Source organism: Onychostoma macrolepis, chromosome 03 (genome assembly GCF_012432095.1).
Source record: "Onychostoma macrolepis isolate SWU-2019 chromosome 03, ASM1243209v1, whole genome shotgun sequence".
NCBI lineage: Eukaryota > Metazoa > Chordata > Actinopteri > Cypriniformes > Cyprinidae > Onychostoma > Onychostoma macrolepis.
Window position 1 is genome coordinate 39,780,964 of NC_081157.1, and position 15,306 is coordinate 39,796,269.

A 15,306-nucleotide genomic window follows, 5' to 3' on the forward strand; every position below is an offset into this window, starting at 1 on the left:
AACCATACATCAATGGAAAACTTATTTGCATGTAATTATGCATAAATTATTGTTATTTGAATAGTAAGTTAACAAGGACACCTTAAAATAGTGTTACCCCAAGTTACCCTATATTATATCTCCCATCTTAAATAATTCTATGAGTACTTGGCTTCAGCTCCACTCCAGGTTTTACATTTACCAGAGAGAAACCCCAAACAAAATTCTATAACTCACATTTGGTCTTTTAGGAAAACTCAACTTTCTATTCTGAACGACTCGCATACTTTGGTCTGGAACAGTGAACAAGCAGAGTAAGCATTGACAATGTAGTCTGTGAATGATTGGGGGAGATTAGAAACTGAACAGGACATTTTGGTGTAAATATTTCAGGGCATAAATCTGTTGGCTGGCACTTATTACAGCATGGTACTGTACATGCATCAGTGCTCTAGGGTATTTGGATCCCAGCCTGAGGACCCCCTACTGGGGCCATAAACACCTCTTCCTCACCAAGCTAGAGTTTCCCCTGCAGGTCTCTGTGCATCAGTGGGGGTTTGCAGTGGTCACTTGTTGTTTCAGCACTGCAGAGTGGGCTGTATGTGACAGATGACTAGAAAGAAAAGAAGTGATCTACATCTTTGAATACATTATTCAATTCTTTAAAGGGATACTCCACCCCAAAATGAAAATTCTGTCATTAATCACTTACCCCCATGTCGTTCCAAACCCGTAAAAGCTTTGTTCGTCTTCGGAAAACAATTCAAGATATTTTGGGTGAAAACTGGGAGGCTTGTGGCTGTCCCATTGACTGCCAAGTAATTAACACTGTCAAGGCTCAGATAAGTATGAAAGACATCGTCAAAAACGATGTCACATCAAAATTATTCAACAATTTGTCTCTTCCACATCACTGTAGCTCCATTTTGGAGAATATCCGCTGGATGCAAACAGCGTATGCTGTTCTGTGTCAGCCGTGCCACACGTGTGGTGCGGCTGACATAGAACAGCGTACGCAGTTTGCGTCCAGCGGATATTCTCCAAAATGGCGCTAGGGTGACGCAGATGAGACGAGTAAAGTCGTTATTTTTGTCTTCTTTGCGTACAAAAAGTATTCTCGTAGCTTTGTAAAATTACGGTGACGTACAGTATCTCACAAAAGTGAGTACACCCCTCACATTTCAGCAACAATTTTAGTATATCTCCTCAAAGGACAATACTACACAAATGAAACTTGGATATATTTTAGAGTAGTCAATGTGCAGCTTGTACAGAAGTACAAATTTACTGTCCTCTAAAAATAACTCAACATATAGCCATTATTGTCCAAATAACTGGCAACAAAAATGAGTACACCCTAAGTGAACATGTCAAAACTGTGTCCAAAGTGTCAACATTTTGTAGAGGCACCATTGTTATCTAGCACTGCCTTAATCCTCCTGGGCTTGAGTTCACCAGAGCTGCGCAGGTTGTTGCTGGCATCCTCTTCAACTCCTCTGTAATGGCATCACGGAGCTGCTGGATGTTAGACACATGCCACTTCTCCACCTTCAGCCTGAGGATTCCCCACAGATGTTCAATAGGGTTCAGGTCTGGAGACATACTTGGCCACTCCATCACCTTCAGCTTCATCAGCAAGGCAGTTGTCCTCTTTGCGGTGTGTTTGGGGTCGTTATTATGTTGAAAAGCTGCCGTTCGGCCCAGTTTCTGAAGGGAGGGCATCATCTTCTGCTTCAGAATGTCACAGTACATGTTGGAATCCATGTTTCCCTCAATGAACCGCAGCTCCCCAGTACCAGCAGCACTCATGCAGCCACCACCACGCTTGATTGTAGGCAAGACACAATTTTCTTGGGACTTGCTGGACACCATCTGAGCCAAACAAATTTACCATAGACTCAGACCACAGGACATGGTTCCAGTAATTCATGCTCTTGGACAGGTTGTCTTCAGCAAACTGTTTGCAGGCTTTTTTTGTGAGCCACCTTCAGAAGAGGCTTCCTTCTGGGACGACGGCCATGCAAACTGACTTGTTGCAGTATGTGGCGTATGGTCTGAGCACCGACAAGCTGACCTTCCACTTCTGCAACCTCTAAAGCAATGCTGGCAGCACTCATGCATCTGTTTTTTGAAGCCAGCTTCTGCACCTGACGCACAGCACAAGGACTCAACTTCTTTGATCAACCCTTAAGAGGCCTGTTCCGAGTGAAACCCGTCTTGAAAACCTCTGTATGCCACTGGCCACTGTACTGTAACTCAGTTTCAGGGTGTTACCGAACTTTGTGGAGAGCAACAATTCTGATTCTCAAATCCTCAGAGAGTTCTTTGTCATGAGGTGCCATGTTGAACATCCAGTGGTCAGTATGAGAGAATTGTACTCAAAGCACCAAATTTGAACTGCTCTAAAACAAGATACACAAATTGGTATAGTCCTGTCAAGCAGACAAAAACATGAACATGATGAATAGGACATGTGGCTTTGCATGGTTAAACGACGTATAGCTGTTTTCACGTAGGGTGTACTCACTTTTGTTGCCAGCTTTTTTGACAATAATGGCTGTATGTTGAGTTATTTTCAGAGGACAGTAAATCTTTACTGCTATACAAGTTGCACATTGACTACTCTAAAATATATCCAAGTTTCATTTCTATAGAACTGTCCCTTGAAAAGATATACTAAAATGATTGCCGAAATGTGAGGGGTGTACTCACTTTTGTGAGATACTGTAATTTTGACGTAACATCTTTTTTGACGATGTCTTTCATACTTATCTGGGCCTTGACAGTGTTAATTACTTGGCAGTCAATGGGACAGTCACAAGCCTCCCGGTTTTCACCCAAAATCTTAAATTGTGTTCCGAAGAGGAACAAAGCTTTTACGGTTTTGGAACAACAGGGGTAAGTAATTAATGACAAAATTTAAATTTTGGGGTGGAGTATCTCTTTAACACATATGCTTTAAAATCCTTGAAAGATTCCATTTCTGCATCATCTTTGCTTATTTTTACAACATTATCAACCAAAAAGGAATTCCATCACTTCCAGGTACTGTATGTACTGTGATCATGAGTCGTCTCGCTTAGCATATGTTATGTAATATTGTAGACATAGCACAAACAGTGATCAGATGTATGCCAGTTCTGTGTGCACGTGTGTGTATGTGTTACAGTTTGCTCAGCCTGAAGCTCTGAACACTGAGACATTAGCGGAGACAGCTGTGCCCTCTTCCTGCCAAAATATTTCCGCCATCCATCCATCCACACACACAGATTAGTTTTTGTCTGTGTTGTGCTCAAGAAAGAGAACTATAATACAATAAATGATTCAGCCTCTTTAAGAGCATCAAAATAGAATTCTCATCTCTCAGATTAGATAAACAAATAGTTTGCCTAAAATTAAATCTGTCATTATTTACTCACTCTGATATTGTTTCAAACCACTCTCATGGTACCATTTTTCCATGGAACACACACACACACAAAATAAATAAAGAAATAAAATATAACTTACATAAGCAAGATTCTTCAATTTATGACTATTATTTATTATTGAAAATAAATAATCATAAGGTATTTAATTTATATTTATTTATTGAGCGTGTGTAATATTACATGTAAAAATTTTTAACGAACTATAAAATATAATAAACTACAATCATAATAAAAATAAATTTAAAAGATCTTTAGATTCTTTACATAGATCTATTTCATACAACAACAACGTATAGTGACCATGGACTGTCAAGCTAAAAAAAGAAGAAAAAAAAAAAACACATTAGGGTAAGTAAATAATTACAAAATATTAATTTTATGGGTGAACTATGCCTTTAAACTACAACCACAGTCAAAAAGAAACTACTGTACATCTCAAGACCTGTAACCGCACAATTGCTTGAGAAAAATTTAGAGAATATTGAGTACTTTTCAAAAGTCCTCAAAAGTCAAAACTGTTCTTGAATCATTTGAATAATTCAGCAATTAGTCTTCAAGCCTTCTGTATCCCAGAGTGCAGTAGGGCGTATTACAAGAGGTGATGGGCAGGTGGAGGAAGTGATTTACTCCTCCGGTTGCGTTAAGAGTCTATTACAGCTGCAGACAGACACTCAGAGCGGTATCATGACCTTAGCGTAGCGCTCAGTGGAAATCCTTTCAGCTGAAAACATGGCTGATGTAAATAAAGCAGCCTGCCAATCAATCCCATCATTCAGAACAAGAGAAACACACCTACCATACGGCTGCTTTTAGCTATATTTAAATAGTACAGTGAGCATTTCATTTCTAAGGATCCCATTGGTGCGAGGCAGTCTTTGTTATCTTGTTTCCTTTCATAATTTACTTGCACCTTTTAATCCAAATGGCCAGTGCAAACACATGGTAGCATCTCACTGTCTGGTCATGCTAGTCTGCTAGTCCATCTGCCTCCTCCACACTAGCACCGGTCCAAGTGAGTCTGAATGGTTAGGCGGGCTGTCAAACAGAAAAACTGCTGATGAAGTCAAGAGAGAGAAACTGGCAGCTTGAGATTTTCAAGGCTGACAATATCTCCCTTTGCTTAGGGAATAATAAAGCTAGTCTAATTTTTTTTTTTGACTGCTGTTCATCAGAAGTGGTGACTATTGCTATAGCTAAACAACAAATAAACCCACAAGATTTTTATCACTCTTTATGCCATCATGTGTTACACTAAAAAGTGTTTGAAGAACTTGAATAACGTATGGATTTTTAGTTAAATTCTAAGACTAAATTTACATTAAGTGACTGGAAATGATCTATTTTTTGTATAAAATAAAAAATATTGGGCTATGTTTTACAAGAAAATACTGTTTCAGTTTTTCTACTTCACAAGTTCACGTTTAAGTTAATGTGTTACTTGCTGTTTCTTTGTAATTGAAAATTTACTAGCAATTTCTGAGATAAAATTGTTTCTATACCATTTTTTTCAGTGCAGTTCTATGCAGAATATTTCCTTTATACATATTTAAGTTTAATTTATCATTATTTTTCATAAGAAACATACATGGAGATTTGTGAAGATTTGAAATACCACCCAATGAATGCAAAACCTTTGCTGTAAAGAAGTGAATGAACATTTTGAGCACAACAATTTGACAGATTTAAGAACTGTGTGAACAAGTGCCACCAGCAAAAGGAATATGCGTGAGAGAAAGAGTTTTCACACACATAACCTGGAAAATTGAAGAACAAAAAGGCTTACAACCTAAAGCAAACAGCATCCCACACTGCTGGCGGTTCTGCTGCATGACACTATGGAATAATGACAGGGGCTGGGGGGACGACAAAGAGAGCGAATACATATGTGTATTTAGAGACAGAGAATGGAAAGAATGGAGTGCGAGTCTTAAGCACCTGGGAAAGACAAACTGAGAGAGAAAGTGAGGGAGAGAGAGACTGGAAAACCAGTAAAAAGAAGTCTATAAAGCAGAGGAAAAACTGAGTGTAAAGGTCGAGCAAAGGAATGACTCTTGTAAGCGTGATAGAAGCCATTCATTTCTAAGAATTTCTCCTTTTGTGTTCTAGAAAGAAAGAGGTCAAACAGGTTTGGCATGACATGAAAGTGAGTAAATGACTGAAATTTCATTTTTCAGTGAGCTACTCCTTTAACTTCTGATAGAGACTGTGTGTGTGCGTATGAGAGAGTGAGAAAGAGATTTGTCACAGTCATGCGCAACATTACCCCACTTTGATTAGATGATGAGATATATGCAACACACACAAGCAAGCACACATACAGGCTGCTCTGCCAACATAGTGTCATATGGAGCTTGAGGTTGCTTCCTGCACATCATTTCCTGTGCGGGGCTGTCACTGCCCATCAGAGCACTGTAGAGGTCTGACACTGACAAGAGCTGACAGAGAAAAACACACACAAAACAAACACCCCCTGACACAAACACACACACACACACACACACACATCAGAACACAAATGCTCACTGACACCAACACACACATAAACAACAACACACTGAACACACAACTCTAACACACTACAACAACATTTACATTTTTAACAAACAGCATACACAAAATATCTCAAAATCACACTATTATGACAATAAGCTACATCTACTAGCTAATATTCTGATTAACAAAATAGTTTTATTTTGTGAATACATGAAAATTAAGAAAATAGTTTTTGAAATAATTTGAATGCATTAAATAATATATTGTATATTACACAAGTAATATAAAACATTTATAATATATATTAAACATATAAATCTATGAAGATTTCTATTTCCAATCAATGCTATTATTTTGAACTTTCTATTTAAAATTATTTTTTGAACTTTCTATTTTAGAAATAATGATTTACAGTTTCCACAAAAAAATATTAAGCAACACAACTGTTTAAACACTTATATATAATATTAATAAGTGTTTCTAGAGCATCAAATCAGCATTTCAGAATGATTTCTGAAGGATCATGTGACACAGAAGACTGGAGTAATGATGCTGAAAATACAGATTTGACATCATAGGAATAAATTAAATTGTAAAATATTCAAAAAGAAAACAGTTATTTTAAACTGCAATAATATATATACATATACAGTTGTGCTCAAAATTATTCATACCCTTGGTAAATATGATAAAAGAAGGCTGTGAAAATAAGTCTGCATGTTTATACATTTGATATTTCATTTAAAATGTTTTTTAAAAAGTCTAACCTTTAATTGAAATAAAAAAAAAAAAAAGTGAAAGTGGGAGGAAATACATATTTTTCTCTAGTAGACAATGGCCACAATTATTGGTACCTCTAGAAATTCTTATGATTAAAATATCTAATATGAAGTATATTCCCATTCATATTTGTATTTTTTATCACACCAGGGTGACTAGGAACGTGAAGTTGTCCACCCTTAGCTTCCTGTTTCACAGGATTATAAATATGAGGAACACAAAGGCCAAATTCCCTTAATCATTAAGGAGTAAAATCAAAGAATACATTTCTGATGTGCAGCAAAAGATTGTTGAACTTCACAAATTTAGAAAGTGGCTGTAAGAAAATAGCTAAAGCATTAAAAATCCCCTTTTCCCCCATCAGGACAATAATTAAGAGGTTCCTATTAACTAAATATATTACAAATCTGCCTGGAAGAGGACGTGTGTCTATATTGTCCTAATGCACTCTGAGGAGGAGAGTTTGAGTGGCTAAAGACTCTCCAAGGATCACAGCTGGAGAATTGCAGAGATTAGCTGAATCTTGGGGTCAGAAAGCCTCAACCCATACCACATCACCACATGTTTTTCCACATGTTGGGGGGTCTGGACAAACTCCAGCATATTCAGTTATCAGACACGACTGGAACTTCAAATAGCACTGGCTTCTACGGTCAGATGAAATTAAAAAAATGAGCTTTTTAGCAGCAAACACTCAAGATGGGTTTGGTATAAAAAGTAACCCATGTGTACAATGAAATATACTGCTGTATTTTTGATGTTGTGGGCCTATATTTCTGCTGGAGGTCCTGGACATCTTGTTTAGACACATGGCATCATGGATTCTATCAAATACCAACAGATAAAAAATCAATAAGTGACTGACTCTGTTAGAAATCTTATAATGGGCCATGTTTGGATCTTCCAACGTACAATAATCCAAACACAAACCTCAAAAACAACACAAAAATGGGTAACTGAGAACAAAACCAAATTTCTGCTACGGCTGTCCCAGTCCTCTGACCTGAACTCTATAGAAAATGAGTGGGTGAACTGAAGGGAAGAAGCACCAACATGGAGCTGGGAATCTAAAGGGTCTGGAGTGATTCTGGATGAAGGAATGGTCTCTGATCTCTTGTCAGGTGTTCTCTAACCTCATCAGGCATTATAGGAGAACATTTAGAGCTGTTAAACTGGCAAATGGAGGTTTCAAAAAGTATTGAATAAAAGGGTATGATTAATTGTGGCCAATGTGTATTAGATAAAAACATTTATTTCATAAAGAGATTTCTCTACCTTTTTAAATTCTTATTCTCCAATGAAAGGTTAGATTTTTGTACATTTTTACAATAAAAGATCAAAAGGATTAATGACACAGATTTATTTTCACAGCCGCCTTTGATCATATTTACCATGGGTATGAATAATTTTCAGCACAACTGTATATATATATATATATATATATATATATATATATATACATACATACATGCATACATGCACACACACACACACACACACACACACACATAATAAATAAACAAAACAGAACAGAACACAGAATAGAGATATGCTAGTCTTTTTGTAATATAAATAATTTTTATGGTGGTGTAAAAAGATTTTCAGAACATTATAAAATAATGACAATATTGACAATATTTTAAAATAAAACATGACGGATTATGCGTTCAGAGTGTGCATGGGTATTGAAATCCTTTCTGCAACATTCAAACGAACATCCCATAATATGGGTGTCACAATGAATCTGAAGTGATTTGCTGAGAATGTAAAACCTGAATATTTCACAGCAGCATATTAGCCTGAGTCAAACACATATACTCCAGTGACCTGCGCTCAATGTCACACACGCGCACACACACTCACACTGGACCCCTCTTTGTTCTGGGGCAGCATCTGTTTGGTCTGATAAAGGGATTAGGACATCCATTCCCCTGACCAGCCAATGGGGTTTAACCACACTGAGAAGAACAGTATGAGTTTGTGTGTGTATGTGCGAGATAGACGCCATCAGAAACAGAGAGGAAGACTAGAAGTGTGCTGTTGTTTTTTCTCATGGTGTGTGTGTGCAAATCCAGATTGTGCCATTTTTCGCCTGAATGAGAGAAATGATGAAATCCTAATTACACGCTACAGACATCACCCCAAGCAAAGATTCGCTCAGTCAAGCGCTGCCCAACAAAGCACACGCTTGCAACCCTTAGCCTTCACGACACGACTCCAGTACATTCCTCTCTCTGTCCTTCCTCTTCATTGGCATGAAGAGTTGTTGCGCAGCTACAACATAAGAACATATGTATAATTTGGAAAATAATTCAGTGTCAACAAAAACGCGCACACACATACTCCTCCTTGTGCACGCTGATGAACACTGATGTGTAATAGAGTGGAGTGATTTGTCCGCTGTCGGTTCAGGGAATCATAGGAAGAGTTGCTGACACGACATATTATGCCCTTGTGATTTAATACACTGATGACGATGATGACGGAGATGATGATGCTGATGACAATGGCCATGATGCTAATGGTGGTGATGTAAATGCCTCTGTGATGATCCAGCGCTGTGGCCAATATGTTTCTGGATCAGATTGTTTTTAGTAATAAATACTCTTTTGCTCTCTCTCTTCGTCTATTTCACCCTCTGTTCCTGTCGTTCTGCCATACTTTATCATTAACTGCAGCCACCCAGAGCAGCCAACCGGAAAATTTCCATCATGAAACACTAACTCATCTGCATATTACAGCCCCATTCGCTCACTCCCCGTGCATAAATTAATACATGAATAACAATGAAAGACCCGGTGTCGCTCTCTGAACTGAATGCGACGGTCCTTTGGTAAAGTGTTACGCTGTGAAATATCCTCATGCTTAAGTGTGCTCCAAGGTTGAATCCGAACACTTTCTCTGTGTGTGCTGTGATTCATTTGTCTGACCTCTAGTTTTACATCTTAATAAACCGCAGAGTATATGCGACAAAAGTAAACCGGATGTGCGTCATTATTGTGACGTTAAATTACTGTACATTTTGTGCACTGTAATCTATTGTTGAATTTCTGAGAAGTGTAAAAGCTTTGCTGTTTGTTGGCAATGGCCCAACCTAGCAACATTGGCTCAACCAATGGTGTGAGTTCGGGGTGGGGCTAACTGTTTGACTGACCAATCGCAGATAAGGGGACAGTAGGAGTGCTTGACAACGTCATTAATTTAGAATTTCTGTTTGATGGTCTAAATTAATAAATAAAGTCACAAACAGCAGTTTTACCAACAATTCAAACTTTCTAATACAAGAAAAATAAGTCATTATTATTTCATTTCATAAATCATTATTTTTGTGGTATTATTATAATGGACACAAATAACATCATCTTAAATTTTTTAAATCTTTTGGACATCAAACTCTTCCATCTTCCTCTCAGAGAAGTGGCATTAGACCACGTGAAGAGTAATAGGGTGAAACGATGAAAAGAGAGAAGCTGTGAATAATCGAATGAAAAATGGTGATAAAAGAGGAAAGTCAAAGGAAGAAAGAGAGAGATTGAGAGAGTACATTGGAATGGCAGAAAAACGCAGCTGTGCAGACACACTCATGCAGAAAATTTCAGCCTTTAATAAATCTGTCTCTCTCTCTCTCTCTCTCTCTCTCACACACACACACACACAGTCGGTATAATCCAATACCTCACGCTGCATTAGAGGAGACCAGAGACGGACAGCATGAAAGACAGAGAAAGACAAACACAGGAGCAGAATAAACATGCTAAACACAATTACACAACAGCACTGTACCAAAAAATACCAGCAAGTGTCCACTAAAGCAAACATTGGTATAAATGACAATACTGTACACACACTTGCGTAAATTTGCTATTTAGCAGCCACCTTTCATCTAAAGAGCTTTACAATACAACACAATACTATACCCTTGAAGAGGCTTCAGGATAAGTGGCTGGCTAAAGGTCACAATTATTAGCAACTTGGTTTTGGTTTTTTACCAACCAATGCAGATACCAATATCGAGAGAGCAGGCCATGGCAAAATATAGGCCTTATATATGAAGTTTAAAATAAATATTTAAAATGCATTTCAAATTATGTAACTTCATATTTGTAATGATTCAAATGTATCCATTTCATAGCATATATGAGCAATATCACACCAGTAGCAGTGTCTTAGGTTATTATATTACTATTTTAAAAGCTCACTGTATTATGTATAGTAGAGTATTATGAGAGAGACTGACTGAGTGAGTGTGATTACCTGAATCTGACACAGCATTCATTCTTCAGCTCAATCTCATATTCACAATAAAACATTAGTTTGAATGTCCACTGAAGAAAGCAATATCTTTGTCATACTATCCTTTCATCTGTTACGGATGATTTCCATTGACAGCACTGCTCAGTGCATTTGTTGGCTGCTTCTTATAAGCTGAAAGTAAAAATAACCTCATTGTTTACAACTTGTTTCAGTCTCTTTCAATATAAAAGTCTTTACTGCTGACTCACTGATAAAAACAGTCTCTTGCCTATCTAATGGCAAAAAATTGTAGCTAAAATCACCATCTCAAACACACACACACACACACACCATTTCTTAATACTAAATACCATTATTAAATACTATTATTTATATAAAATAATATATATTGAATAATAATATTTCATAAACAACAACAACAGCCTTCATAAAAGTTGCTAGGCAATTCAGTCAAAAGAACAAAGGCAGCACTCTGATATAGGGGAGAGCGGGGCACAAAGCAACACTTTTTGACTTTCTCAAATTGTGTAAATCCACTTCGTGTTCAGAGTATATTTTTTTTATCCACAGTAATTTCACACTTGTCTAGTACAAATATGTCGCTTTGTTTCATAAATACAGTGTATACGTTTTCTGTATTTACCCTCAAAAATTGGAAGTGAAATGTGACAACATGCCCCATAGGTGGGGTACATTGTAACAGCTGAGGGCACGTTGTAACATGACCATATGACACCCTAAAATGTTATCTGATCTTATGAAAAAATATACAAGACAAACTAAAATATTTTGTCAATAAAATAAAATAATTATTTATTTTAAATAAAATAATGGCGTTTTTAATAATTAAAAGTATTCTGATTTTTGAGTTTGACAATGAAAATATTGCAACCATGCCTGGGACAGCCCACATAAACGAGCCAAAATGCTTTACATGTCTTGAAATAATCATTTCTGAACATTAACCAATGATTGTCAGTCTTTATTCATCTGTTACGGATGATTTCCATTGACAGCACTGCTCAGTGCATTTGTTGGCTGCTTCTTATAAGCTGAAAGTAAAAATAACCTCATTGTTTACAACTTGTTTCAGTCTCTTTCAATATAAAAGTCTTTACTGCTGACTCACTGATAAAAACAGTCTCTTGCCTATCTAATGGCAAAAATTGTAGCTAAAATCACCATCTCAAACACACACACACACCATTTCTTAATACTAAATACCATTATTAAATACTATTATTTATATAAAATAATATATATTGAATAATAATATTTCATAAACAACAACAACAGCCTTCATAAAAGTTGCTAGGCAATTCAGTCAAAAGAACAAAGGCAGCACTCTGATATAGGCTACAGCATTAAAGTTATCTATAAAATATAACGTGATGAGATTTTGCCCTCAGCCAAAACTATTTGCTTTGGAACAAACAATAGATTAATGAGACTGCCCGATTTACCCAAAACTAACTATATCTATACCAGTGATGGGAATAACGGCGTTATAAATAAACGGCGTTACTAACAGCGTTATTTTTTTCAGTAGCGAGTAATCAAATGAATAATCAATCATAATGTTTCCCCCGTTACAACACCATTACCGTTACTGACAATAAAATGCGGCGTTACTATAATTTATTAAAATATTATTAGAATTAAATTTTTCAGTTCATCTGAATGGATGCGCAGTGTAGCTGTATTTGACGTACCATAAACTCTAGTGTGAAGGCGCACGACTCGCCGTCGCTTTCTCTCACATACACGCACGCAAAGAAAGATACAGAGCAAGAGAGTCTTTCATAACATGCAGAATTGACGCGCTACATGTAAACGATATTCTTTGTTGTATTTTCCTGTCAAAATAACGGAGTTCCTTTGGAATTCTTCAGCTTTTAAGAACTGCCGGGTTCTCCTGTAGTGGGCTGAACTAATGCGCAAACGACAATCTCATTGGCTGGCGCTCACCTATTGTCGTCCCTGTTTTGATTTCAGCAAATCAATTCGAGCGAATGCAAACAACGTGATTAATATTCATGAACCCAGCAGCTCAGTAATCCTTAGTGCGTTTTACATTGTTATTAGTAGTAGAATTCGTAGTAGTTTTGTTATCTTATCAATTTTTCCCCTCTTTTTTTATAGAAACACTAAATGACAAACAATACTTGGTTATTCTAATTACTTAAGTTCTATCATCATATAATGCTAAATTATCATAACATCATATTATAATACTTGGATTGATCTTTACTTACAAATACACAGCAGATCTACTATGTACCGCTATTTTGTGTGTGTGAGTGTGTATGTGTGTGTGTCCAGGGCAGCCTGAGAGAAGACTGCTAATCTCAGCAGTCACATTACGTAGCATACCCATGATGCACCTGTCTGGGGATTGGGATGGTGGGGGTGTTGAGATAAGGGGAAGGACAGATAAGAATGAGGTAAAATGAAAACTGGGAGAGAAGAGTTGGAAAATAAAGAGAAAAGGGTAGAGGGGGTAACATGTTTTTAGAGAGAAATAGATGGGGTTGAAGTAAAATGTTCTGTCAGCTAGAGTGGACTGTTAACAAATGTGGACAAAAGCAGATGCTCAGAGGGATTTAAACATACAGAGTCTTATAGCAATTGTTCATGTATGCAAACAGTCCCAAAACAGACTGATTATAATTATTGAAATGGAACAAAATAAAAGGTAGATATGATATTCCTGCAAGCACATATTCATCTTACCCTCCTCATGTCCTCATGGCATGTGTGTGTGTGTGTGTGTGTGTGTGTGCAGTCATGCTGATTATGTGCGTTTGAGTACAGGGGCCTGGAGGAGTCAACAGAAGGTGAGCAGTGATAAGACTGTTACTTAGTGTGTGTGTGTGGTTGAGTGTCGCCGTAAATCAAGTTTCCAGGCTTTTGCCTTTCCCTACTCACATGAAAGTGAAACACACACACACACACACACACACACACACAAATGCATTTAATTCTTCTAAAGCTGATTTCTAGTTTTACCATAGGCAATCTAAAATTTCGTTTTAACTGTTAAGTAGAATGACTTCTAAAATGTATAAAAAGTATAATACAGTGAGTTCTGGAATGTGTATCATTTAAAATACGCTCATTTTATTGTATTGAGCTTATTAACATTTTGAGTTATTAGAGTCAATTACCTTCAGTTCCCGTGCAGTGTCCCAGACAAGCTGCAAGTCATAATTAGTTTTTTTTTTCTTCAAATGACTCTTAAGTAATAAGTAATTACTAAGTGACTGTTAAAAAATTATATTTTATTGTATGTATGTGTGTGTAGTATAAATTAAATACAGATTTACTACATCCACCATGTAGGATTTTGTAGTAAAGCAATGCAACTAATGCTGGTAGGTCACATGACATTCACAACTCCTCTCCTGTTGCCTCATGGGATATTTGAGCATCCACTGGATGCACAGAATATCACCTGTAATAGTAGGGAATCTGGGTACTTTCATCTACTGTTTTATGAATTCTGTAAATTTGGACATGCTCTTTTTCTGCATGCTAAATAGTAGGCAAGTACATATTTGGATACAGTCTTTAAGAGTGAATCACTGAGTCATTCACTCAGATGATTTGTTTGATAATGCTTTGCCTTCGTTAGAAACTATTTTTAAAAAGACAAAGTAATTGTCAATATTTTTTAATGCATTTAAATATATATATAAAATTAATTTGTGTTCATGGCATTTGTTCATTTGTACCTGTTTATCATTGTACCCAAAATGGCTAATTTGATAAGAATTCACATTTTATTTCTTCTTGCTTATGTTCCAAATGTTTAGATTCTCTCAGAAAATGAAGGAAGTGTAGCCAATGATGCAGCATTACTGGCTACTGAACCATGCTGTACAGTGCCGTCCACTTAAAATGAGAAAGACGTATATACAGCACTGAAGGAGTCAGTCACAGTTTTGTGTATGTGAGATGTGTATGCAAGCAGATGTGTTATGTGTGTGTGTGTAGCTTCAGTTAGGCTTCAGGCGTTGCTGTATGCTCATGGGAAAGGTTGTCCAGTCTAATTTGACTTCTATTATGCTGTCGAACACTAGCAGAATGACTAATCAATGAGCCTTTATATCTTGAATGCAAACACACACACTCACACTCACACATAGGCAAGCATTTCAGAAGTTCCCCATAAAATGACATACAGCTTCACCATTTAGAATCATGCAAAGACCCTGACACACTCACACACAAAAACTGCATAAAATCTAGCTGGCTCGAGACTGTGAGTGCCTGTACCCCGTTGCTGAAGGGGGCGTCGCCACGTCGAGCATTTCCATGGTGAACATGTTCGGTTGCTATGTAATTATGGTCTATTTGTATGAGAGCT

At 37.0% G+C, this 15,306-nt stretch overlaps 1 protein-coding gene across 5 annotated transcripts in view; it reads right to left on the minus strand.

Annotated features, from left to right (window-relative positions):
* znf385c (zinc finger protein 385C) overlaps positions 1 to 15,306 on the minus strand; it is a 100,821-nt gene that overhangs the window by 50,902 nt on the left and 34,613 nt on the right. The window lies entirely within an intron of this gene.